This window comes from Lagopus leucura, unplaced genomic scaffold (genome assembly GCF_019238085.1).
Source record: "Lagopus leucura isolate 7727_CA_CO unplaced genomic scaffold, USGS_WTPT01 Super-Scaffold_100022, whole genome shotgun sequence".
In the NCBI taxonomy this organism is placed as follows: Eukaryota; Metazoa; Chordata; class Aves; order Galliformes; family Phasianidae; genus Lagopus; species Lagopus leucura.
In genome coordinates, this window is record NW_024962275.1 from 7,458,783 (window position 1) to 7,485,924 (window position 27,142).

Below are 27,142 nucleotides of genomic sequence, written 5' to 3' on the forward strand. Positions count from 1 at the left end.
GTGTTTTAAGGGAAGTGCAGAACTGAAGGGAGTTTGGAGGAAATCAGTAAGATGATGATGCCTCTCAGCTGATCTCTATTAGACAAGGCTGAACCATCAGGGAGCATCCGGCCTAGAAAAGATCTGCAAATTCCAACCTGCCGCCGCACCTCCCCTCCCATCTTCAGTTAGGCAAAAGTGAACAAAAGCAATTCTGCACACTGGCTTGATTCAACAAGGAGTAACAATACTGACTGGAACCATAGGAGACAGGGGAAATACTCAAGAGACAAATCCTTCCAATCAGTATGTTAAAGTACTCCTCACTGCAAATGGAGAACAGATGAGAGACATATATCAGGAACAACCTAAGGTAAATCTGGCCCTTCTTGAAGCAGAGCTGAGCTACATTGTTTCTTAAGGCTCCTTCCAGGCTTGTTCCTCCTATTGTTTTCAGCTCTGGAACTGTTCCTCTCCGATCAGAACCCAGGTTTGTTTTCAGAGCATTACACGCAGGCTGGTCTAACAAACACAGAAGCCATTCTCTGGCAGTCGTATTCCCAACCCTCAGCACGGTCTGCATCTCCTGCTGGTAATGCCAGCAGCAACACTAATTTGCAGCTCCTGAGCACAGTGAAAACAAAACATTTCGCTGTCTTAAATGCAAGTTTCAGTCTGCATTAAGGCTGGTTTGTTACAGGGTGAAAAATTGTCAGGTACAGAAAATCCAGACAGACCACTACAAGAGTCTGAATCAATAGAAAGGAGGATCCTCTGCTGCTGTGAGTACAGAGCACAGCTTCCTTCAGTTCCACGTTGGCCCAAGGATGTAATCTAAGTATGTTAAACAATAAAGCTTAAAAAATAAACAACAAAAGCGGGAACAAGAGCACCACAAATCCATCACTAGAAGAAGGACAAGTTTCCCTGCATCTTCCCATCACAGATGCAGGGCTGCTGCCGGAGAGGTGGGGGGGGGGGAAATTGGGGGATCTGGGAGGATTTGCTGATGGGGAAGTTTCCAGAGCATCATTCCAGGCCCACAACAATTGAAATTAAATTGCATTCTGATCCATGAATCAAAGCACTTGCAATTACCATTTCAAGGCAGGTGAAACAATAACAAATAAGGAACAAAGAGATGTTTCAAGTCTTTGCTGATCCACTCTGTGCTTACTAAAGAAACTGCTAACCGGACACATTTTCAACACAGCCAAGGTGATTGCATGTGATAGCCTCAGTTAATTAAGTCTTCAAGAAAAATGGGAGTAGTCTCCTCTACTGTAAAGTAGTATTTCAAATCTCCTCCAGCATCCAACACAGCTTTTATGCTTAGATTCAGAACAGAAACCACGTATGAATTGGGCCAAACTGCACCCTGGTTTTGAAACAGTGCAACTTAAACCCCTCAGTGTGGGTTAGAAAACCACACAGGTTTGCACACCATGCAGTTCTCACTGCATGTGGTCCGACAGCATACTAGATGAGTTTAACATAAAATTTACATTCCAAGATCACAAAACACAGGCTTCTCCCTCATCAGGAGATACCTGCATGCTGACGGGCCTTTTCAAGTCTGAAGCCCATTATAAAGGCAAAGATTGCTGCTTGCACCATTGAGCGACTGCTGTTCCCTGTGCTGCTGTGAACTTTGACCAGTGCAAGCCTTTCTGCAGCAATGTCAATCACTCCAAACAAAAACAAGTTTTGTTATTGGGCTGAACAGAAAGGAACAGCCTTAAAACTGATCTTCTGGCTCAACAGGTACAGAAACCGGCAAGCATTACTCATCCCCTTGTCCTCCCAGCTCAGCCTGCTATCAGAGCATGTGCTAAACCCCCTATCAGCAGAGCTAGAAGCCACATAGGTAAACTGAAAACAAAGCCAGCTTTTTCTGATGGGCTGATGGAATAAGAGTGCTTGGTTGCAAAAGTGAAATGGGAGGGGATCTCACAAAGCCGTGGGCTCCAGGGAATCTGCGGCTGGATGATTTCTGGGCACCCATCCTGCTCTTGTTCTCCTGGAGCTCAAGGGCATTAAGTTCACATCCACGTGGGGTTCAGCTGGTGACAGAATCGTGACACAGCAGCGAGCCCCACTGCTGACAGGCCATGGGCTCAGGACCCACCAGGCAGGGCTGCAGCTGAGCTCAGCGATCTGCGTGTCCAGCGCAGCACCACAGCCCAAGTTCTGCACTGGCAGCATGACTCGTGCTCCAAAGGTCAGCCGCTGCTCTGGCCCCCGAGCTGGGGGAGGAAGGAGGAGGAAACAGAAAAGGAAGCTGATTTTCACCACAGCTGCAAGCTCCAGCTCTAAACCGCTAACCCCTCTGCTCCTTGGAAAGCTGACTCCCAAATCCCTAGGTGTTTCATTATCTCTTGCACTCCCTCCCCGAGTTTCTCTCAGGTAATTGTTCCCACATAGCATCTGCTTCGATCTGAGCCAGCTTCCTCCTTCACTGAGACTTTCCAGCACGAGTGAGGCAACAGCTTTGCCTCGGCTCCCTCATTCCGTAAATAGGCAGTAAAAAGTCTGAGGGAAATAAGCAGATTTGTGCAGGGCTGAACTGACTCCCAGGTAGACTGGGAAACACCATCCCCATGGGAAGCCATGTGTTTGTGACAGTAAGACAGAGTGAATGCAAAATCAGTTCGACCCCATCCCACTCACACAAACTGTAAGGGACTCCCACACCTCCAGGAGGAACCCAGGGATCATTATTCCTGCATTGCTGCTGATGAAGAAATGGTTTAACAGAAATCACCAATCCTGCCACAGACTGCAGTCGGAAAGAGCTGCAGAGAGTTTGCATCTTTGGTCCCAGTCTGGTCACTGCAACCCCCTCATAAGGCAAGTGAGGTATCATGAGCTCATCCTTTGGCAGGAAGGGACTGGCTGTAGTTTGCAATATTCATAGTAATTTGTGTAATTTAATGCAGAGGGTGAAGTTCTCAGCCAGGGTAAATTAGAGCAATGTCAATTTTCACTGCTGAAGCACCTGGGTTAGCCTATTAATAAGCTTAACTCCTTTTAAAAATTTATTCTGTTCACCTTCAGGATGACCCCTTTAGAACTATTTATTGTTTTTAGGTTGCTGTAACTGTAAGCTAATTGCTGGCAGGCCAGCGTTATAACAGGCAAAGTGCTTTCCATCACGGCTCGGTCTGATGAGATCTAGGTAAGTGGAGAAAAGCAGAGCAAGCATGCTTCAAAGATATTTTAATCAAGTTGTTAGGATGCATGTGGGTAATCGTGAATCTCAACAGGCAACTAACTCTACAAATAATTAAGTGACTGGCTTTTAAAGTGTAGCGATGTTCACTGGGCCAAATTCAATACTGCTGTAAATTCCTGGAAGCACCACAGAAGATCTATCAGTTATCTCAAGCTTTTCCCATGAAAAGAGACTTAGACAGGAATGCTTTTCATTGTTTTCGGTATTAGGGAGTAATACTAGAGAACAGGGCACAACAGTGAAGCACAGGCACAGACTGGGTTATGAATTCCCTGCATTCAGAAAGGCAAGAGACAAAATAGCAATGCAACACAGGCACCAGTCCACAGAGTAAATCCTCCTCTTGATCCATGTGTTATTCCTATGTTAGTAATAATATTTAAGGCAATGGGCTAACATGAAGATCACACTCTGGCTGTGGATAGGACCACAAAGTTCCTAAAATCTGGGTGAACATCCCTGAACATGGCCTCCAAGCCCTATTTTTTTTTTTCCCCCCTATATCTTCCCAAGCAAAGTGCTACAGAAGGCTTATTTCTCAACATAGACTCAAGGACCATCGCCTCCTCCTATGCTGTAGTTTCTGGGAGACCATGCTCTTACAGCAGCTTCAGGATCACCTCCTGGAGGAAAGAGAAAGGATCATGCACCAATATTGTACCAGCAACGCTCTAATTATGGAAAAATCACCCTCGGTTTACACTATATATATATAAATATATACATCAGGTCAAATATTTTACGCAGAGCCTGAGGCCATGACCTACAGCACCACCGTGCCTTCAGATTGCTTTCATAGGAGGCTTTTGGACTGGCTTTTAAGCTGAAGTCCAGCAGCTGAGTAGGTGGCCATTTAATATCTCCAGGTACTTTCAGAGAAGATTAGGTGAAAGTCCAAATCCAGGCTGACATCCACTCTCTCCGAGAAACAGGCCTGCAATAAATAAGGCAGTGTGCAAGTTGTTGTTCCTGCTACAGTGCTCTACTCAGCCACTTACTGCCAATGTGTTCCTCATTAGCACTCTGGGAAGCTGTGAGTGCACAAGGCTCTCTGTGCAGCCCCATTTTTATTCTCTTCTCAAACACATGGAAACACTTTAAAAGTAAGAGCCTTGGGACCTGCGCGAGGGTGACAAGTGACAAGATGAGGAGAGGAGAGCAGAGCCAGCCCCTGACAAATTTGAACCATCCAGTCTTTAATCCGCAACAACCAAAGAACTGATACTAAGCAAACCTAGACCTTTTCAGAAAGAAGATTACATGCATAATGGAAAAACTGCAGGCACGGGGAGCCTGGCCTACAAAAATTGGTTAAAATTAAGCGCCTTCACTTCGCTTTCCATGATTAATGGAACTACGTGCAACTCAGTCAGCATTTCCATCCCCCTCATAACCCACTGAGAGCCTTTTCTTTTTCTTCCAATTTAAAGAAAACTTAAAATTAAGACTTTGTAACATTCTGTGACCAGGAGATCAGTATTCCCTCCTCAAATACTATTTACCTCTTGAGAAGTAGAGCTAGAAATCAGAAGACAGAGAGGGACTGCCTTCATACCTCCTACTCAGGGCAGGAGTTTCCTTGCAGTTCCATAAAGCAGAGTACAGAACTCACCTGGTCCCTGAAAGAGGAGAAGTGGTATCCCTATACCCCCATACTATCAGGCCTGATGCACCGCTGGGATGCCCAAGCCTCTACAAAAGCAAAAGGAGGCTTAACATAAGAAGCAAATCCCTACTGAAATAGTCAAGTCTTAGCACTGAGCAAAAGAGAAGCAGATCACTGGTGCCAACAGCATAGAAAATTAAGAGTTAAATCTGTTGGAAGAAGTTTGTGCATGTACTTTCATGCCAGTGGAAACATAAGAAAAAGCCTAAATTCTCTACACTGGCACAGCAGGTTCAGCTTTGATCTCTCAGGAGGTTCATTTCCTTCATTAGGCTTTTCTTAAAATTCACTTTTATGAGCCCTTTAATTTTCCCCCTGCACTCCCCCTTCCATAAAAGCCTTTTTAGATTCATTCAACAAAGGGGCAGGTGGGGGAGGAGAGCTTCCTTTAACTGCCACTAAATGCTACCTGAAGCTGCTAGCTGTGCACAGGGACACCGGAGCCATTCACTGAGCAAGGCTCAGGAGCTGAAAGAGGGAGAAATCCCACCAAGGCAATAAAAAACCACTGAAAGGAACAATGTGGGAAGGACAGAACTACTCGTGCTGATGAAGGAAAAGGTGAGGCAGCACAGGGAGACCTCCTGCACAATTTGGGTGATTGCTGCTGCAAAACAGGTGGAGAGTTCTTACAGCTTGAATGACCCACAGTCTCCCATCCATTTCCTGTCCAGTTGGTGCTGCACAACTGATCAAACCAACAACTCCCCGCCCATTTCAGATGACACTGTGTAGAACAGACAACGCAACATTTTCCATAGGGGAGCTGCAAGGCGGAGAAATGCCAGACACGCAGCTTAGAGAGGCATTCTCCTCTTGGTTCTACACTCAACTGTTCAAGTTTCAGCACTAGGTTGATTACAGCAGTTGAGGTGACTCATGGCTGCAGTGCCTATAAGGGGAACCCCTCTTTTCCCCCCGTTTCCTGTTGAAATACCTTCTCCTACAAAACATAGTAAGGAGAATTGAACTCAGCATCTCTTTCTGGTTGAATCCTCACAAAAAAAAGTACACATCTCCTGTCTGACCTACACAAATCATAGCATGGAGTTCAATTCTCCATGTGAAGGGTTGGATTCTTCTCAACAGCGTGTCACCTTACACCACAAGAGCCTTTTCAGTAGCAGGGAATGGAAAGGTACTGCTGCCCAGGCTGTTGAATCCAGTCCCTTGCTTTTGCACTGCACTGGACTGTGCAATTCTATTCACAAGCAGCAGATTTATTTTAACTGCAGTTTGTGGCTTTACCCCCACTATTCTCATTAAAAACTTAGCTTCTTATGATTATCCACTTACTTGGAGTAATTTAAACAATGAAACAATCCAAGTAAATAGTAAGATTATTCACCAGCTCATTTGTGTAGATGAACTTGGTTAACATCCTTGGAAGCAGATACCATTCTTAATAAGAAAACTGTGCCCTGGTTCCTGCTGGGGCTGTAGTGAGCCCCCAGGGGTTGTCCTTGGACTTAAAAGGTAACAGAACTCATTTTGCTGTCAACCCACTCCTACTGGAAAAAGAAAGAAGCTGCATTTTCTAGAGCTTGTCCAAGGGCCAGATTCTCACCTCAGAAGGAGCATGAAACATGAATTCACCTACAGATTATTCAGCTTTCTGGTTTTAAGCCTGGTGTAGCAGAGATGAGATTCTGCCCTGCCTTTTCTTTTCTGGTGTTCACTTAATTCACTGCAACACGAGCACAACTGGATGTAAGAGGACTCAACAACTGCAATAGCTCACACAGCTTTTTTTTTTTTTTTTTTTTTTTTTTTTTTTTAATAGTCCTGGAATCACAGGCCACTACTTTTCTGCTACATCAACCCCAGGCCTCCCCCAAGTCCAAACTCAATCTCAATTACATTTAACAAAGCTAGGTGGATGGGCAGCATGAAGTCAGATGAAGTTCAGTGCAGACAAATGCAAGGTAATGCACTTAGGAAAGGATAATTTGAACTACACAGGGAAAAAAAAAAAAAAAAAAAAAAAAAGCAGAATGCTTTTGTGAGATAATCATCTGCTGTGCTCTGAGACGCAGGGAACTGAAAAGAGTATAATGGAAGGAGATAGCAAGTCCCTTCCTTGGGAAGATGTGCACTCCAGCTCACAGTAAGGCAAGCTCACCCTAACTCCAGCACTGCAGCTACAGAGGAGCTGAGATCAGAGACTCCGGGCAGATGAAGCTTGACAAGAGCTCCAGTTTGCCAAAGTACCAGAGGGAACACATGAAAGAACACCTCTTTGGGCATCTTCTGAGTCATAGCAAGCCAGGTCTGGGTGCCTGGCTGCTAACTTCAGGGCACAGGGACTGCTCTCCCCCATACCAAGCTGTGGTTCAGATACCAGGAAGTTATGAAGCCTTGTACAGACCTTGCATTAATCACTGCTGAACAGTGCTCAGTTCACAGGCTAGGATCCTGCCTATAAGATCTCTGAGACCCCTTGCACCTGCACTGCCCTCACATGCTGCCCCATCCCTGCAGACAGCCAAGCTCAGGCTGTTGGGGCTCTGTGCACTGATGAAGCTATGGGTGTCCCTATGCACTGCAGGGAGCGGCACCAGATGGCCTTTACAGGTCCCCTCCTACTCAAAAGATTCTGTGATAAATGAAAGCTAACCAGAACCAGCAGCTCTCCATGGTGCCATCTAGATTTGCTTGCAGAACAATTTGGCATGCACACTGTTCCCACTGATGCCAGCTGGTGTCCACACACCACATGCCCAGGGAAGCAGCTCATCGCTTGTTCATAGCGACACAGCAGGGCTGAAGAGAGCAAGTGCTTGCCCTGCCTCCTATCAGTGCTTTAAACACCCAAGGGCTGCCCTTCCAAACAACTCAGGTCAAAAAGCACAGATGGAGGAAACAGAACTTTCCAGAGTGCTCTCAGAAAAATATCAGTGCCCACTCAGTGCTTTTCTAACCTTCTTTGACTGCTGCAAGCTCCTGTCCCTCCAAGGAAAGGAGAGCTTGCAGGTCTTATGGAGCATCTCTTAGGCTGAACCCTGTGCAGGGAGCAGATTTTGTGAAGTGTGGGGCCATCTGATGGCAGAAGCTGGCAGCACTCTTTAGAGTGCTCTAAAGCATCCCAAATGCTGCACTGTTTGCTCCATTCATCTTCAGTAATTGAATGCATGTCCTGGGGGGTGCACTGTGCAGGGGCGAGAGGAAGGGAGGGGAAACTGTACTTATATTTGTCTTCCTAGATTTAGTTTGTCTTTATCTCCAGCTATTTTGAATGTCATGGGGAGTTAATGAAGACATGTTGTGCATCTGCAACGCATGGAACAACTTCTCTCCTGTCTGAGCATATTAAAATCTTTCTTACTTACGCTAGGATTTACAGAGAAAGAATAAACAAAAAGGAAGAGAGATAAGAGGAAAGCAGAAAGAGATGAGACAGAAGAAGAAAAGGAGGAAATTCCCTTTTTAAAATTTCAGATCTCAAAGCTGTATCACAGGATGTTTTCCAGTCCCTTCTTCAGCTCGGTCTCGATCAGACATCAACCCTGGAAGAACTGTTGCCACCTATTCAGCAGGACACAGAAACACCCTAAACACAGCATTAAAGATCAGCTTGCTCCACTACAGACCCAAGTGAGGGCACATAGCAGGGATGAATCAAGCAAAAACATCCTCCCCAGTAGAAGTGGCACATCTCCAGCTCCTGATGGTGTGCACCTGCAGCCACCTGAGCTCTGTCCAAATGTGAAGGACAACAAGACCTCATAGCTCCCATCGCTGGCACAGATATTTCTAGTTGCTATTTCTGTGTTACAGACAGGAAACTGAGTCAGACAGCAAATGCAAGCTCAGATCTATAAAGGCTTTTTAGCCTCCAACCTCTGCCTCAAGACAATCCCTGGCTTAGATCTCCCCAATCATTTCCAAGAGAAGAGATGAGGCAGTGGCAGAGAAAAGCCCTTTCCCTAGGATATCCCTTCCTCATCTCTCCCCTCTCCCAGGAGGTAGAGGCAACAGTACAGACTTTCCTTAATCATAGGGCTGTTCTCTTCAAAATTAAGATCTTCCTTTTCCTGGCACTTCCCATCTTCTCTCTCCCTAAGGCAAAATCTGGCACACCTCAGATGTTCTGGTTTGGCCTGTAGTTTTATTTAGACTGCTCCTTGCTTTGGGGATTCTCTGTTTATATCATTGGAGGGTGTTAATAAGGGCAGAATGGTTTCCAGATCCACACCAGCTGACTGGATTTCCTGAATCCACGCCATCTGTAAAAACAGAAATGTTCCCTTCTCCTTGTACGTAGATAAGTGCATTAAGGCCAAACCTCCTGGGGCAGGAGCACAGGAGAGATGTGGAGCTCCAGCCAAATGAAACCCAGCATGCTCTGGAACAAGGTACAGAACTACCATTTTTAATATGGAGGCACATCTGAAGACACAAAAGATGCCATCACTCAGTGGAGTGAGGAGCCTGACATTTTAGAAAAAGCACACTAAGGAATTTTTGGCACCTTTCTCTGACACATCTGGCACCAGCCACCCTCAGAGACACAGGAATATGCAAGCTCAGGCCCTGGCTGGTGTTACAGCACTTGCATATCCCTAGGACACAGCTTTTCCATTTCAAGCCAAACTCAAGTCACCAGCCATATCCAGCAGCAGTACACTCACCCACGTGCTCCTTGATCACAGGGAGGTAGCACAGCAAGAAAGGAACCTTGGAAATAAGATGCATAGGGTGCAATGCCTGAGTGTGCAACTGGCTTGCTGATAGCATTGGCCCCATCAGTGGGCAGACTACAGCTCATAAACCTGACAGCGGCCCAACACCAGATTTCCAGTCTGGAGCAGGCTAAGCTCACCTGACTAGGAACTGAAAATCAAGGTGTCTCAGCCAAGACTGCCAGCCCCTTACACCACGATGCTCACCAGGTTCACACCAAAACCATACTATTATCTAGGCACTGACACGAGGGGGCGAAGACTGGGCTGAATCAGTTTCTTTCCATTATTTGATCTTCTAATCTAAATGTTGCCCAGACTCTTAGGAAGGAAATGACAGCTAGCAGTACAGACAAAAAAAAAAAACCTCATAGTTCTAATACACTAGCAGAAAGCAGTCTCAAGTTCTGAAAAGTCAGCAAGCAGCAGCAAAACAGCCACTAAGAGGCAGGCTGAGAGGGCCTATGTGCAAAATCTCTTAACCCAGATCCCGCACACGAGAACTAGCTTGCACCAGGCACACTGAACCAAGGCAGAGCTCTCACCCATCCCACATCATGGCCACACTCTGCAATTCAGCCATTTGGGCAGTACCACAAAAGTCTCACTGCTATTCCCCATCTCCAGCCCATTGCTGTGCACCAGCCCTGTGATTTATCTGACACTTGTGCCAACCAGCTCCACTCACAACCCATCACGACAAACAGCCAAACCACAAGAGGGGTACTTTTGCTACTTTGGCAAATTGCACCAGCTCTGTGCATCTGTTCAGGGAAGGGCAGAGCTACACAGCTTACCCCTTCCAGCAGGAACGTGTTCCTCAGGCTCAGACACTGCATGTCTCCTCGCTCCAAGCTGTTTGATAAAACCAGCCCTGTTACAAGAAGGGATGAAGACAGCAGTTAAAATGGAACAGCAGTAGGCAGCCAGCAAGCAAGGCCTAGGGAGTGCTGTAGCACACAGGGACTCCTTGCTTGGCAGAGACATGTGCCCATCCCCATGGCTCCCTGCAACACACATCTCAAACAGCCACAACAATGCAAAGAACACTTCACTATTGTACTGTGATGGAAAGCACAGCAATAACAGCACAGCACCAAGGTCCCAGGCTGAAGCAAATAAGGATTTGATCAAACGCAACATCCACGGGCACAGAAACAAAAAAAAGAAGCTGCTTACCTTCAGAAGGCCTCAGGCACACAGAGATATCCAGCAAGACACCTCCACTACCAGCTCTTAAATGAAGACCTTAAATAAAGGTCCTGGCTCCACTCCTTTTAGTCACCCAGCTGCATTGCATACACCTGTGCTGCCCTGGGTTGGCCCTGCCTTCCCACCAGGTGCTCAATCACTGCTTCAAGCTGTGACTTTGCATTTTCACTGCAGCTAGCAATTCAGTTCAGTCCGATTTTCTTTGTTAGAGATAAACTTTTCCAAACCCTGAAACTGACAACCCATGTCCCAACATGGGAACGTATTGCATCCACAATCACCAAATACAGACTGCAGCATTACAGGTATTATGCAACGCTGCATTTGCAGATGTGTTGCTGACTGCTTGGGGAATGACACGACAGAGCTGGCTATTCGCTTTCCTTCCAAGTGAACAGAGCCCACATGTGTGCTCCCAACAGAACCACGTACCTGTTTAGTGTTTCTGAGGGATATGGCCTTGTAGTAGCAGAAATGCTGTGGTACTGCAGTTTTCAAGGTCTTCAGTCTTTGAGGTGCTCTGAACAACAGCTTGGAACCTAAAATAAAACAGTGCTGCTCACTTTAGCATACAACAAGTATTTACCTAAATTAAAGACAGCAATTTGCTACACCCTGTAACACCGCTGCACTGAAGCAGTCCTGCCAGAACCAGTGTTCCTTTGTAAGTCATCTTAGTAACAAGAAATATACATATGAAATTTTGTAGCTTCCACCAGCATTCTGTAGCTTCTATCCCATCAAGTAAGACTGAGCTAATGAAAGCAATTTTTTCATATTCCAATGCAACAGATGAACTTGGCGATAACTGTATATCTTACCCTCATTAGCAGAAAATCTGGCAATCCAGTTTGATTTCATAAACTCCAAAAATCTTAATGTACCAAAAGGTAACAATTTGATTAAATAAAAATAATAAAAATTTGAGAATTCAGGGCAGTTTTCTGCTCTGCATTTTGTGCTCCTTATAAAGGCCCTTCGAAGGTTGTAAGTAATTAACTACAGTCGATAGCAATGGACCATCTAATCCCCAAATCCTCTCCCTCCCAATAGCCAAGTACTTCCATTTTCAACTTCCTTATGTTTAGTCAGGCTCCCTAAAGTCACTTTATATGGCTTACGGTTTAAGTGAAGTTTAAAAAGTATTCCCTTCTGGTTTGTTTTTTTTCCCCTCCAACCTACTAACTTCACTGTGCAGTGTAAAAAGCATCCTGATCCCATTTTTATGCTAAGAAGCTTACCATCAATTGCAGTATTACAACTTCTTCTCTGCCTCAGTTTTGCAATACAATTTACTTTGGTTATTGCACGAGTAACCATTGTGATGGTAGAAGCAACGATCACTGTTCAGTCCATTAAAGCATTTTGTTGTTTCACACCACTGATTTCTCCTCTAAAATTATTAAGAACATGAAAGGCAGAAGTCTCACTGGCTCCCACATGCACAGGTGTCTTCCAGCTCTTCCATGAGCCCTTCCAAGGAGCAATGCTTCACTGTATACCCATGCAACAGTGATTTGCTACAGATGACATTCCCAGCTCAGTATTTCACATGCTACATAGCTCAGCAAGTTTGCTGAGCTCTTTAACGGCTGTCTCCCATGCAGCACCAAGCACAACAGGCATTTATTTCATACTAAGCTTGCCAGATGATATCCCAATAAAAATAACGCTTTCCAGCCTGTACAAATTAGAGAGATTATGGGGGAACCTCAGTGGAGAGCCTTATGCAGAGCTATCGCCTCTAACTTCTCCCACTTCCCCCTAAACCCACTGACAGCCTCTCAGAATAAAGCGAGTCATTTGCTGAATCTCCCTTATCTTACTGTACATCAATTTCTTGAAACATTCATGGGATCACTATGCATTTCATTTACCCTTAAGGCCAACCCCTCTGCTTATTAAATTAAGAAGATGAATGAAAGATTTGCTCTCTTGCTTGCAGCCCAGGGGATTCATTAGTCAAGTAAATGATTGCACTTGCCTCAAGTTATGCTACTGCAATGTTTGCAATGTGTCTTCTGATCTCAGCTCCCCATGCACTTTTTGGAAACAAGGTTGGCTTTCAGACAGGTCACATTTAATTCCACTCATCTGACTTCAGCAAATGGAAAGACAGACCTCAAACTCACCACCCCCTTCCCTTATTTGCTCAGCCCTCCTTCTGTTTCACAGAACAGGCACACAGGGGGAATCAAGAGCTGCATGTAAACTCCAGATACTCACCCCAGTTAAGGCCGTATCAAGTGCAGCAAACATTTTAGCACTGACATCAAGTAGATACTTGGGTACATGGTGACACAGTGCAGTCAGAACCGCTTTGTGCAGAAGAGAGCATTTCCACCCAGTTGTCAGACCACTAATTAAGCACAGAGTTAACAGGTAGTGAGCTCCCTTCTCATTCAGGGAGGAGCTGGCTCTCAAGCACCTGTAACCAGAGGGAATCAGCATCTCCACATGTGATCCTGAGAAAGCAGGGGAAAAAAGGCACCTCAGAAAAAGGCTCAAATCCACATTGCAGTCACACTGCACTCAGGCGTGGAGGAAAAGTGGAACTGGGCACACGTGAACTCCTGGGAATAAATCCTGATTTTGCCAGACGGATCCACAAAAAGCAAACTCAGGACAAACAAGTCTCACTTGCACAGCTGGGTGAGCACTTCAACCATTTGCTAAGTGGCTCATTGAAGAGACACCCTAAGCAAGCTGCTGGGAGATCAGCAAATGAAGATTGAGGCTTGTATTTCTGCGCATCAAGTCATTTACAGGCTGTGCTGCCTCGTATGTGGACTGGTGAACAGCTTTCTACGTGTAACACTGGAGAGATGTTACAGCAAAAGGCAGTTGCTGTAACAGAATAATAGAAATGCAATAAAGCACGTTCTATTTTACAGGAACCATGATAGCAAGAGGCAGGGTATGCCTGCCACTCAGTGCTACTCACAGACACCCCAGTGACTCTGTGCTCTGCTACCAGGCAGCCAGACAGCAGCATTGGGCACCATAACTGCCCAGCTGGTGAAAGCTTTCATGTAAATCTGTAACTACAGATGAAAGATAGGAGAGTTTGGGGCTTCTCCTAGCTCTGCACCTAATGCACCAGGCACTCAGAAACGCATGTCCATATGAAATGCATCACTGCTGCATTAGAAGGGCTGCTTCCTGCACATCACAGGTACAGATCAAAAGGGAATTCGGCAATTCCGGCTAATATCACAGCCCCCCTCCTCTCTGCCACTGAACTCGTGTTTCTTTACTCCCCAGCTTTGCCCTAGGTTTCTCAGCCGACCTTCACCAAGTGTTCAGCGCGGGTCTACAAACAGCACATCGCGGTCACTTTCACCCTTTGTTAAAGGAAAAATGCCGTATTTGCGGTCTTCAACCTCCACCACCTCTGCAAACCCTGCCTTCTCCCCTCCCCCCCCAGCAGGTACCACCACGCGCCCAAAGCTGCGCTCCTCAGAACCCCCCCCCTCTCCCCCCACAACACCGCTCCGGTTATTCCCGCACACCTTCAAGGAGCTGCCGCCATCTAGTGGGGCTGCAGCACCCCGGCACCCGCCGGACACTGATGACGAAGCGAAGGCCCTTACCGGAGCCTCCCGCGGAACCCACATCGCCAAAGAAGCAGCAGCAGATTGGGGCCGCGCGGCAGCGTTCTGCAGCCCCGCCTCAGCTCCAGGCACGCGGCTGAAGGGCAGCACGAGGCTCCGAGGATCCCAGCAACACGCGTGCAACTGGGGCCGGGCCGAGTGCAAGGGAGAAGCAAAAGGCAGCGCACGTGGGCTGTGCCGGCATTGAATGTGAGCCTGCTGCAGGCGGCTGCTGCATGAGGGTCCTGCTGGTTGTAGGGTTTGCTTTGTACTCCACCAGGGAGCGAGCGGTTTGCTTGCCCTGTGAGATGTGGGAGGCTTTGAGCTTGGTGCTGCCAGCGGAGCAGGAGCGATCTGGGAGGCCTGAGGAAGATGGAGTGGGTGCAGGGTTAAGTAATGCTCAGTGCTGCCCAGCTCAGGGCTGGAAGAGAAGGCACGGGAGGAAAGACTACACCTTCAAAAGGAGGGAATCATGCTGCTTCTGAAGCGTGGGGCAGAGCACGGTCTCCATAACTGCTTTACGATATGCCAAGAGTTGGCCTTGATAACCTTTGTGGGTCCTTTCCAACTTGAGATACTCAGTGGTTTGAAGTGCTTGGGCTTGCTCCAGGATGCCTGGTTACCCGTGCTGAGGGGGGAGGCAGAACACAAAAGAAGGCAGGTGTCTGGGCAGCCATGTCAGGGAGAGGCCTGGTGTCCTGGGGGAAATGGGAGCCCATGGTAGTGGGGTGTCTGCAGAAAAAGCTATGCGGATGCACACGTCAGTGAGAAAGTAAAAGATGGGCGATATAAATGTGCTTAAATAGGTTACTTACACTTCAAAAGTACTTACATTATTTCAAACAAGTCTGTGTCTGCAGTTTTGTACAGAGTACGTCTGCAAGAGCTCTTCTGCATGCCTCTGCCTGAAACCTGCACAGCATGGGCTTATTCAAGAAGCTCTTGAGATTACTTTCTTATTCTGAGAGCAAGGAAAGGATTTGTTCCAGGTACAGAGCATTAGCTGCAAGACACAAAATTCAGCAGCTAATATCACTAGGAATCAAAGTACTTTTAACAGGGCTGATGTTGGTAATTTTAGGGTATCTTCTGGAGAGATGCACAGAAAGAACAGCAAGGATATAGACTAAAGTCTTCTCTGCAGCTAGTGGAAAATTACCAGAAGTCTTCTATTATGTTACGTTCAGTCTGCAGTACAATGCTTTAAAATGTGCTAGGACATCACCTGGCCCAAAGCATCCAGTCAGTCAAAACTCTTAATGGATTCAGGTGGGGCATAGGGATTGAATAGCAGGGTTAGCCATGGTCTGTGACAGCTCCCATATCCCACCTGGGATACTGATAGTGCCTGCCTGCAATGCTGTAGGCATTGGTGCAATGCCCTCAGGACTGGTGTTCAAAGAGTGGCCCTGTTTATGCTAGGCAGTTAACTTCAGGCTTGTGTTGTGGCAGTCAGACATGGCAAAGGGACACCCCAGTGCAAGGCTAGATGGTGAAGCTCTGAACTGAAGGGCTGAGGCTGCCCCAGGTGTTGCACTGCTTGCACGTGCGTTGTATGCATTGAAGCTTGTTTCCTGGGATAAAACCCATAAGCTGGCAATCTTTTGCTTAGAGGTGCATCCTACCTCTCACACTCTGCTAAAAGGTGGTAGCAGCAATTAGCTGAGCACTATTAGCCAGGTAACCATTTTGTGATATCAGAGTGAGAACATAACTCTGCATAACATAACAAATATGCAATTCATGCGTCCTCCAAAAATAAAAATCAACTTAGACCAAGTGTAACACGGTATAGTAACAGCAGTTTTACACTTCTCCCTAAGTGACCTTGCTTTATGAGCTTCAGATCAGTTGTAACCAGATCATGGGAACCCTTACTCCAGCTGATCTCAGTCCTGTGGTGTAAAGCTTGCTGGCTGATGTGAATCCCCAGCATGGAGAGAGATGCTCAAATTCCCATCCTGCCTGGGAGCTCAGTCTTCGGAAGCTGAAACCACCTCTCTCCTCTGAATTGCCCTTGGAGTTCTCTCTCCTCACAGCAATCCATTTCTGCCTCAAGCTGTCTGTGATGTTTTGGTAGGCAATCTGTACAATCAAAAAGGTTGATCACACTGCTGTAATTATGATGATGTCAATTTAAATGAAGTAACTTCATTCATTTGCTTGTGTGTTATAATCATCACCTCTGCTATAACAGCATTTGCCTTTGAAGCTAGCAGAAATCTGTACTGCTGCTGAGCTGTCCTGGAAGGGGCAGAAAACTGTGAGCCCCCTGAGGAGGTGATGGTGGTGGTCTCTGCAACGTTTTGTCTTGCTGACAGTGGCACGTCCTCGTGTGGGCAAAAGCAGGAGGAAATACACACTTAGCATCAGGTGGTACTTGAAGGCAGCAGAAAGCCATGAGAGATCAATGCCTTTCCCTGCATCCTGAGGGTGGTACGGGGTGACCTATTTCTGAGGACTCACAACAGGACTGTTTGCATGCAAGTTGTCTTCTGCTTTTCAAAGACAAGGATGTGGTTGGTGTTGGCACAGTATACCCCACGATGTGACTTTTGCCTATACAAAATTTAGAGCAAAGCATCAGCACAGGTCTGACCCTTCTGACCTATTTGTCCTCCAGAGCAATACACCATCTCTGCTACATCGGAATGCAAACAGCTAAAGCAGTTGCTGCCACTGCACCAGGCTGAAAGGATGGCAGAGGGGGAACTAAATTAACATGTGAGGGTTGAGTGTCAGGAAGGTCAGGCATAACAGAAAAGAAGTTAGTCATTTGTAATGTTCAGCAGAAGAGAATCATAATACATTAGGGATGTTATTACAGATAGAATCGTGGAATCACGGAATGGGTTGAAAAGGAGCACAGTGCTCATCCAGTTCCAGCCCCCTGCTGTGTGCAGGTCACCAACCAGCAGACCAGGCTGCCCAGAGCCACATTCAGCCTGGCCTTGAATACCTGCAGGGATGGGGCATCCACAGCCTCCTTGGGCAACCTGTGCCAGTGCCTCACCATCCTCTGTGTAAAAAACTTCCTCCTAATATCCAACCTAAACCTCCCCTGTCTCAGTTTAAAACCATTAAACATTCATATAAAGAGCAGAAAAAGACTAGGTGTGCTATTTTTGAGATGCTAGACTCAGCATGCACAGTTGTTTGGGTTTTTTTTTGCAATTTCCGGCTTTAATATAATCCAGCAAGCAAGAGGAATATCTGTTGGCAAAAACCTACCTCCTTGGTTTGCTGAGCCCTTTCCACATGCAAACCTGAGCCTATTCTGGAATAATGTCCACGTTTATAGGTCCTATCAAATAAAAGAATAGCCATACAATCTGATGTTTAAATTGAGCCTCGGGTTTCATGTGGTCTGTGTGAGTAGTGTCTCTCTGGTGGGCATGTCACTTCTTCCTACATCTGTAAGCACCCAATGCATGGACACGGTATGTCGCTGATACATGACAGAGCAATAGGAATAAAATCTCTTTGTCTGAATGCCTTTTTTCCTTTGTTGGGAGTTGATTTTCTGGTGACTGCTGTAAAATTTCAATGAAAGAATGGGACTGGAGAGCTGCACTGGACCTGAGTGAGCATTTAGAGAGCTCTAGTTGCTCAGTGCCACTAGTAAGGCTTGCAGGCTGAGACTGCACAAACATCTGTTCAGATTTCCATCACAGGCCATGGGCTCATCTGAAAAATAGATTCAATAAATAAAGAAAATGAAAAATATTGTTCTTTGTGTTTTGTTTTGCTTTGCCTTGAGATTAAAACCTGGCAGGCTCCCATCATTCGAAAGACTAGATGATTATTCACTGCTAGAAGATTTTGTTCATGTCTGAGGGCTGGTCTGTGTGTGAAAACAGCTTGCTCTGAGCAGCACAGATCTCCTCTAGCATATAATACCTGTGGCTCAAGTACCAGCTTCAGTCCCCACAGAGTTTATTATATTACCATGAGGTTTTATTACTGCACTTATTTATTATAAGATGAGAACAGAAGTCTCAGTTTGAGTCACTAGGGCAGGTACATTTTACCCAGAAATGAAATCCACACCTGAGAGAATTGTGTGGTGTGTGACACATGGATGCAGTGCCGTCCCATCCTCCGGGTCTGAATTCAGTCTGTGGTGGATGAGGAATGAAAATGGGCCTGTGTCTGTGCTTTCTCTTACAGCACAGGAGGATCACTTTGTTTCCTCACAGGCATTAGCACTGTTCAGAGCTCCTGGCCAGAAGAGTGTAGCATAGAGGGGTATGAGCTCTGCAGTGCAGGGGTTTGCAGTGGGAGAGGGCAGAATGCCAGTGTGACACTGCTGGTATGCAAATGTGTGGCTTATGTTGGCAAAACAGAAGACATCTGTTGGATGGACAGATGGATGCATACCAGTATGGAAAGGAGATTGTAGTGAGGTAGCAGTTGGCTTCTTCTCCCAGCTAACTAGTGATAGGATGAGAGGTAATGGCCTTAAGTTGTGCCAGGAGAGATTCAGGTTGGATTTTAGGAAGAATTTCTCTGAAGGAGTAGTAATGCATTGGAACAGGCTGTCCTGGGAAGTGGTGGAGTCACCATGCCTGGAAGTTTGCAAGAAAAAGGTGGATATGGCACGTAGGGACATGGTTTAGTGGACGTGGGGATGGAGGATCCATGGTTAGTTTTGATGATCTTAGAGGTCTTTCCCAGTCTTAATGATTCTATGATTTTACAAGCTGAGCAACTTACACACACAAAGGGACAAAATGAGCACTCTTGCCTTTGTGAGGATGGACAAATGTGCTGCACTGTACCACTCACATTTCTTCCCCATCTATCTTTCTCTTTTTTCATTCCTGAAGTTAATACACATATACACAGTTAATACATATATATATATGTGTGTGTATATATATAATACACATATGCACAGTTAATACACTGGCATTTGTGTATCTACTTTCAGTGGCCAGGTGGAGCACCTTCTTTGGAAAAAAAGACATTTTGTGAAAGACAGAAGTGCTGTGCAGCGTCCAGAAGGTGGCAAGCTTTCGATGCGTATTGATTTGTGCTACTTGTTTCCCCAGAGCACCGGCAAGGACTACGGGAGGCTGGGGCACTTATGGAGTGAATAGCCTGCATTCAAGTGTATGGGTGTGAGAGGGGGAGAACTGCCCGTGTCAGTGGCAGAGGGAACGATGTCCTGCTACAGGCAGATATCAGTGACTCAGTTTGTCATCCTCCAGGGCAAGGCACTGGGAGGCAACAGTCAGAGACAGACTTAGGTTGCAGCATTTTCCCAGGCTTTCTGAATACACTGAATTTGCCACACTGCTCTGCTTGCACTAAGACGTGAGTCAAATCCATCCCTATCAAAAAAAAGCAAAACCCGGATGCTCTTTAGAAAACCTTCTTTGCCCTCTGCAGGTCAGTGTACGTGCTTTTAACTTTCTTCATCCCGTTCTGTTTAGAAGAAGCTGTGCTTAGTGACACAGAAATGACCCTGCAGGATGACAGCAGTTTCTGGATATATGCAGCACCAGAGCAGGCACTGGTGTGTGGTACACATACAGACCCCACATGCTGATAGCAGACACCTCGCTCAATAGATCCAGTGCTGGGTCATATGGCCACGAGTTGATCATCTTACCCCATAAATAGCAAGCAGCCTAAGAACCCCTTTGAGGGTTCTCCTTTGCAAGCAGCTGGCTGCACCAGAATCTCCCCTTGAGTAGGGACACCTCTTGAGGTCACTTAACGCCTGGGATGCGGTGATGCCTTGCTGGCAGATCCTTAGTAAGATTTATTGTTTTTAAGCTATGCTAAAGCTAAGCTCTCAAAGGTTTGATCTTAGATTCACTATGCACCCCCTGCCCTCTGCATAGCAAACAGTCAAGGATATTTAGCCATTCTGAATACTGTTAAGTTGCTGTCATCATTATTCAAATTACCATGGTAATTTTACATCAGTAAATATTTGTCTGCCTTCCTCTTACAAGTGAAGTGTGCAGTGCTTCAGTCTCCATCCACGACACGTGCCAGACTGTGCCTTTTGATGAGGGCAGCTTTTCCTCTTGCTCTTTGCCTGTTTATGCTTCTAACTTCTTGTCCCCTGTGCATGTGCTTGTACAGAGCCTGTGACATTCCAGTTCAGTTTCAAGGTTATGAACACCACTGGTGAGCAGGCAGGAGCTGGGATGGCAGCAGAGCTTCAGGGCAGATTGCCATCTCTTCAGAGCCATGCCTACATGCTCATAGATGCATCCTTCCCTTGCTCGAAAGAAAAACTTCAGAGTACTTTCTCAAGTTTTCCTAACACTGCAACATGAAAGGCAAAGGAGATGAAAAAAACTTCGTTTTTTTCGGGCCCGCTTAAGTTAGAAATATATAAACTCAAAAATAAAATGATCCAGGTACACAAATAACCCCCAGGTGTCAGTAAGTAACTGTTATTGCTGCTAACTATTGATTTAGGAACAGCTTTCACCAAAGCCTTGCCTCTTGCTTTGTTCTCTATCCTAGTGAAGGCAGCGTTCAGGGTAGACAAAAGTTTCATGGTTGACAAAAGTATGATAAGCCTGACAGCATCCTCCCTCCAGCTTGGCTGGCATGGAAGCAGAATACATTTCCCCTTAGCTCTTGGAGTGAGTAGGTGTGGTGGTGTTTGAGGGTTTTTAAGGATTCAACTAATTTTTCAGTCAACTGATAAGAAACACATGGAGTACAGCTCTATTACTTTAAACATCTCCAAAAAGCACCATGCCAAGAATCCCTTTTGCACATCCCTGCTTTGTACATCATCCAAAATGAAGAATAAAATTGTATCTCCTTTTCTCTCCTGCCTCCACAGGCTGTTAGTGACCTCACCAAGCACAGAAGTGGTGCTGGAGGTGCTGGAGAGGCACTATAACAGCCTTTATGAGTGCTTGGGGGTACATAACTGTATATGCGTGGATAATAAAACCTACACCCTATTCTGTTCTTATTTCCTTCACAAAGCTCTTCCTGTGGCTTCAAAATTAACTTTTCTTAGATCCTCACACTTCCTGCAAAACTCTTCTCCTCACCCATGAAACCTGTCTTACACAGGATACATATTTTAACACACTTGTTGAAAAGTTAGCAGGGCTGTGCAAAAGGAATAGCTGCAAAAGGACAAGGAATTACCCTTCAGATTGCTGAGACCACCCTTTGAAAGCGGTGTGGCTGCCTCTGTGGAGTAGGGCAACTTTTCCCAGAGCTGCTTTTGACAATCCCATCCTGAGAACTCTATTACTCATGTCAGCATCTGACTGTTTTCCACTAATTGTGTCAAACAGTGGTAATAGACAACAGCTTAACAAGAATTCTCTTCTGTGGAAAAAGATCTGCTTGTTTTCAAGGCATAGATGAGATATTTGGGAGCAGCCTTGGCACCTCTCCAGCAGCTCACAGATTCTCTCCTGTGCCTGGAGGGCTTTGAACTCCTTAATGCTACACAAAAGTGGATGAGACAGAAGGAATGGCATCACTGGGGGTGCTCTCAGTGTGCAGGGCTCTTCTACGTGTTCCAAGAGCAGAAGGAGGGAAGGAGCAGAGCTGGTGGGACTCTGGCCTGGTAGCACTTGAGAGCATTTGTACTTTCATCTATCATTGGTCTGGCTCTCTGCCTGGGGAAATGAACTGGGATCTTTTCCCTAATAAATAAACAACCAATCCAAGAACAGCATCAATTACTGACAGGCTCATCAAGGATATTAGCAAATGTGATTGTGCTCAGAATTGATTGTCCTCACTGAGATAACAATCCAGCCAGACCGTGCAAGGGAAGTCAGCCCCATCTATTTATAGAGAATGAAACATTTCAGCAGGACTAGACAGGGAACTTTGGATATGTGGCTTAAATGCAGCAGCTCAAAGGTTATTCCGGGTCTGGGAAAGCCCAGATATCTGTCTGGAAAGCTTTCTCTGTATCAACATTTTTCCAGGCACAAGGGCACTAGCCAGATCTCCAGGACTTGTACAGAAGTCTGGGGTAGAGCAGAACAGTGTGTGAGTATCTGGAAGTTGTGGAGGAATGCCCACAGTGCTTGTGCAGATCAAGAGCAGCATTTCTCCAAGGGGAGATGAGCATGCTGTGCTCACTGTACTCACCCTGGATGCGCTATGCAGATCAAACATGATGACTCCGTCTGGAATCCTGGTGGGAATCATTACTGACCTCACTGTCTCTTCCTTTTGGTTATAGAGATTCAGGGCACGGACATCTGGTTTCCATGCTTCAGCCAAGTGGCATGTAGGAGCTTCCCTGTTCAAAGAACAAGAGGATTTAGTTAAAATACCAAGAACACCTTACCACAAGCTGGAATTCCTGTCAACTGCTCTTACTGCACATTGCTGGCCCCAGATCCATAGGAATATAAGAGGCTGAGGGGCCAAATCCTGACAGCCTTTGTCATGGCTCAGAGTGAAGCAGAACCCTTATGTCTCTTGAGCACGCACATTTCTCACAGATGTAAGACAAACTTGGAATTCTGTTCCAAATGGGAATTAAGCCCACATGGGCCGAATATATATCTAGCTAAAAATGGTATTCAGTACCTGAAATTTTTTGAAATGCACTAGATTTTATAGACTAAAACAGTGACTTCATGGTAGAGCAGCATTCCATTCCTGCATGAAATTTTGCCATTTTTGTAATTTCCTCCTCGCTTGATCTTGCTAACATGGTCCCCTAGGCACTGGAAAACCAGAGAACATGTGCCAAGTGGAGGAGATGGAAAAGTGAGAGTCGCCAGTAATACAAAACACAGCACAGGAAGCAGTGTTTGCGAGTGTGACAGGGAACATTTTGTCTTCTCCTTCATCAGTCATTCACAGTGGGGAAGAGATAATACTTTTTGAAAAGCCTGAAAGCCACTCTTAGAGCTGCTCTGAGCCAGCTCCCAAGTGGAGCTTTGCTTGCCATGTAAATCCCTTCCTCTCTAAAGCTTATGAGACAATAGCAGTAATAACAGAAAAATATGTGCCTCCACCTACCCTCAGTCATTCAGAAAAGGTAATGACAGCAAGCATGGCAGTGTTGTTTGCATTTAGGTTTAACCCTTTCACTCATTTCTGCTCTGACTGCGATGACTGATGGCAGCATCTGTTCTTTTGGTATGAAGCTGCTAATATTCAAGGAAAGGAGAACTAAACTAAAGGCCAAGGGACAGAGTAGTGCAAGATGCTGACTATCATTTTATTTCACCTGTTTTCAGAGGTAGTATGCTCAAGGAAAATGCTGCTGGTTCCTGTCTGTGAGGGAATTTGTGCATGGTTCTAGCACACTTCCCAGAAGGAAGGGAGCAGTTCCTGTACTGCAGACTACAGGTTTAATGCACATGCATTTCTGAACAACTAGCTAGAAATTTGTTTGGGACTGATACACTATTTCTGCATAGGTTTTTACCAACCTAAGTCATGAACAGAGCAGTTAGCTGCTGGCGTTTTGTGGTGTTGCAAAGATCCCTTGGTGAATGCAGATGTAACTGCCATGGAACAATCTTATCAGAGCTGTTAGAAACACCGTCTTTTATGATACGTGTGATTCCATGAAGCAGGAAAATTGCATCCTCAATTTTCAAAAAATTGCTCTTGCTGAAAGATGCACCATAGAAAATGATGCTGGAGAGACTGCAGTTGTGTGCTGTGTGCTGTTACAAGACAACAAAAAATCAAAAACCAAATTCTTTCTCTATAGCAGCAGAAAAGTGTGTGTATAAAACAGAGAAAGCCAAGTATCCTTCTGGCTGGTGGCCAAGGTCTCCAAAACCATCTTATCATTTTAACTGCCCACGTAAAGGCAGTGACACATCCAGATGTCCTGAGAGGTTCACTGAGAACGAGGTGCCCCAGTCCACAAATAGATTAAGATCTTTATAACTGTTCAGTCGAGCTCTCCCTGATTCATTTTTTGGGGAGAAAAAAAAAAAAAAAAAAGTTGAAAAGAAATTGAATGTATTTGGAAAGAAAGGAGAGCTGAAAAAAGAGAAGACCATGCTGTGAGATAACTATTGGTAGACTGGAAGATAATGTATTTGAGGGCATTCGTCCACTCACCTAAGTGGACTTATAGGATGTGCTAAAGCATGGAGCATGCTTGCACTTGATCCTCAAGAAAGCTCCAAGGCTTGGACAAAGTGCTGATAAACAAGATGGAGAAAAGGCATGTTAAGGATTTAGAAACAGGCTCAGACTTGAAGTGACAGTGTAAATTTACACTCTGTTTTCATTCCCCCTGGCTAGTGCATTTCTTAGCATTATTTCCTACCATATAAGTGAACAAGCACCTCACATGTGGTGTCACATGTTGGAACTGGCTTGACTGAATCAGTAGTGTGAGCAACTTGCTGGGGGTGATCACGTGGCCAAGGTCAGCGTATTCTTAAATTATTAATAAATGCTTTCCAATTAATCTGCTTCTGCACATGCAGTGATTCAAGCCTGGATGACTGTGGGGAGCTCGGAGGATGAATTTCACACTGATTCCTACATATTCTTCTCTCTTGTTTCTCTTTCAGAGAATCCTCCAGAGAAGATTTCAGCTCTTCTTCGCCTCCAAGGGGGCTTTTTGCTGCTCCTGCTGACAGCAGAGGAACGTGTGCAATTTCATGTAACAGGGTGAAAAAACTATTTGCATCTGGAAGTGTTTCTTCATTATTGCAACACTCTTAACTCTAATGGGTTCAGAAAGGTTTCCGGGCTTGAGACCACGTTTGCACCATGTTAGCATAGTTACTGCTATCTGAATTGGATCTTGGTACCTCCCCAGCATGGTCTGCCTTGGTGATAATGTCCAATTGGTGTTCTATGATTCTATGATAACCCCTGGGGATGCCGATGATGGCCTGCCAGAGCTTACAGCAGCTGCTCCTAGCACTTCAGAGCCATACATCCAACATGATATTAAGACCATGGACATCGCTCAGAGCCAAAGGCAACTGAGGTTATTCCAGACACATGTAAAATGCCACCTGCATGGAGAAAACATTAACTTTTGTCCTTTTTAGCAAATAAACAGAGATTTTTTCCTGAAGCTTGTCTAATGCATTGTCCACAAAGTAAATGGGGTAAATATGCTATACTAATAACAGAAAATTCTGGAATGAAAAGTAAGGCCAGAGAGCCAAATAATGAGCTAGATATCATGTGGAATGAGAGATCTCAGAAACAAAATGGTGAGTTCCTGCCTTTTTAGTGTAAGGGGAATTGAGGGTTGGATTTGGATGCCAGTGTCTTCATTATGGTTTTGGTTCCTGGCCCCACGAGATGAAATCAGTCATCTGGAACTTCTGGATGCTGCAGGCACAGTGCTGATCAGGAGCACATTTCCCTGGTTGCAGAGCGAGTACAAAAGATGCACAACCCAGCAGTTCTTTCAGCCTTCATTAGGATTGGAAAAACACCCTTTTAATTTGCGGTTATAGGCAGTTAATGATTGTTCCTTCCACTCTGTGATGTCTATCATCAGCAATTTAGATCTTCAGAGAATTTTGAAGTGTGAGTTATTTTGCATTTATATTTAACTGATGAACTCATGCTGGCAATCTGCAATCAGGATTCCTATATGGAATTACTGAGGGGTTATTTTTGAATCTCACATTCTATTTGAATGAATAAATGCATCAAAGTTGTTTGCTTTTTTTTTTAATAGCTGTTAATCCAGAAATGCACTCTGATAAAATCTTTAAAGTGTCCGATATCAGTATTTGACATTCTTAAAGTTAACAGTGATTTAATCCAGCTTTAATATATACTGTTTAAAGAATGGGTCTTTAAACTGCGCAGATTCCATACCCAAAGATATGTAGTGATTATCCTTTACCTCACATTGAAGTCAAGAAATCCTGAAGAAACAAAACAGTAAGCAATAGCATGGTTTGTTTTTCTTACATGACTGGTAAACCTGGAAAAGAGAAGTGGAGGGAAGAGTTTCACATCCAACAGCAGTCCAGAGACACATAGAATCATAGAATCATAGAATCATGGAATGGCCTGGGTTGAAAAGGACCACAGTGATCATCGAGATTCAACCCCCCTGCTATGTGCAGGGTCATCAACCACTGAACCACACATCAGGGCAAAGAACAGAGAACTTCAGAGCTGCTGTTGTCTGGACCATCCCAGACCTTGGGGGCTTGTTATGTAACAAGGCATTTGTGTGTGTGCTTTAAAAAAGCATGTGAGAAAAAACTGCCATTTCCTACTTCAGTTCTGGCTGCAAAAAGCTTTTCTTTGAATGCAGCCACTTTTAAAGCAAATCAGGAACTATTTTAGCAACGTTAGGTCTGAGTTTTAAGAAGATATATAACTCCTGGAGTAAATTGCTAGTTTCCTGGCAACTTTCACAATTTCAGTTATAGGGATCCAGGATGCTGGTGTTGAGAAACTTGGCTTCAATCCTTTACCATGAACATGATGGTTTATATGGTCAACATGCAAACTGTATAATAAGAGACTTGGCTTGGGGGCTGAAATGGTGGAGGACAACTATCACATCTAAAGCACAGCTTCCCACAGTCATCCAGGCTTTACTTGGAGGCCTTCCATGAGAAAGTTAAGCATAATTGAGATCATATCTCAAGCTGAACTGATAGGGAAGAGGGAATCCTTTCCCAGCTGGAGGCTGATCTATACATATAAATATGTGAAGTCACAGCTTCCATTAAAGTCAATCAATCACAAGTGTCTTGGCGTGTGATAACTCCTCTCAGTCTGAATGATTCATAGAAATGACCCTGTTTTCACCAGCAATGGAGAACGTGCTAGAACTTTGCTTGGAAACTGG

At 45.3% G+C, this 27,142-nt stretch overlaps 1 long non-coding RNA gene across 2 annotated transcripts; it reads right to left on the minus strand.

The window, feature by feature from the left end:
• Positions 1–3,910: 3,910 nt before the first annotated feature.
• On the minus strand, positions 3,911–11,302 carry LOC122184391. 2 transcript variants are annotated; one of them, XR_006180544.1, is made up of 3 exons: positions 11,207–11,302; positions 10,360–10,436; positions 3,911–4,148 (listed from the first exon to the last, which is right to left on the minus strand). It is a non-coding gene; the product is annotated as an uncharacterized LOC122184391 (long non-coding RNA). The 2 variants fall into 2 exon arrangements; XR_006180543.1 differs by lacking the exon at positions 11,207–11,302 and adding an exon at positions 10,742–10,803.
• Positions 11,303–27,142: the final 15,840 nt, after the last annotated feature.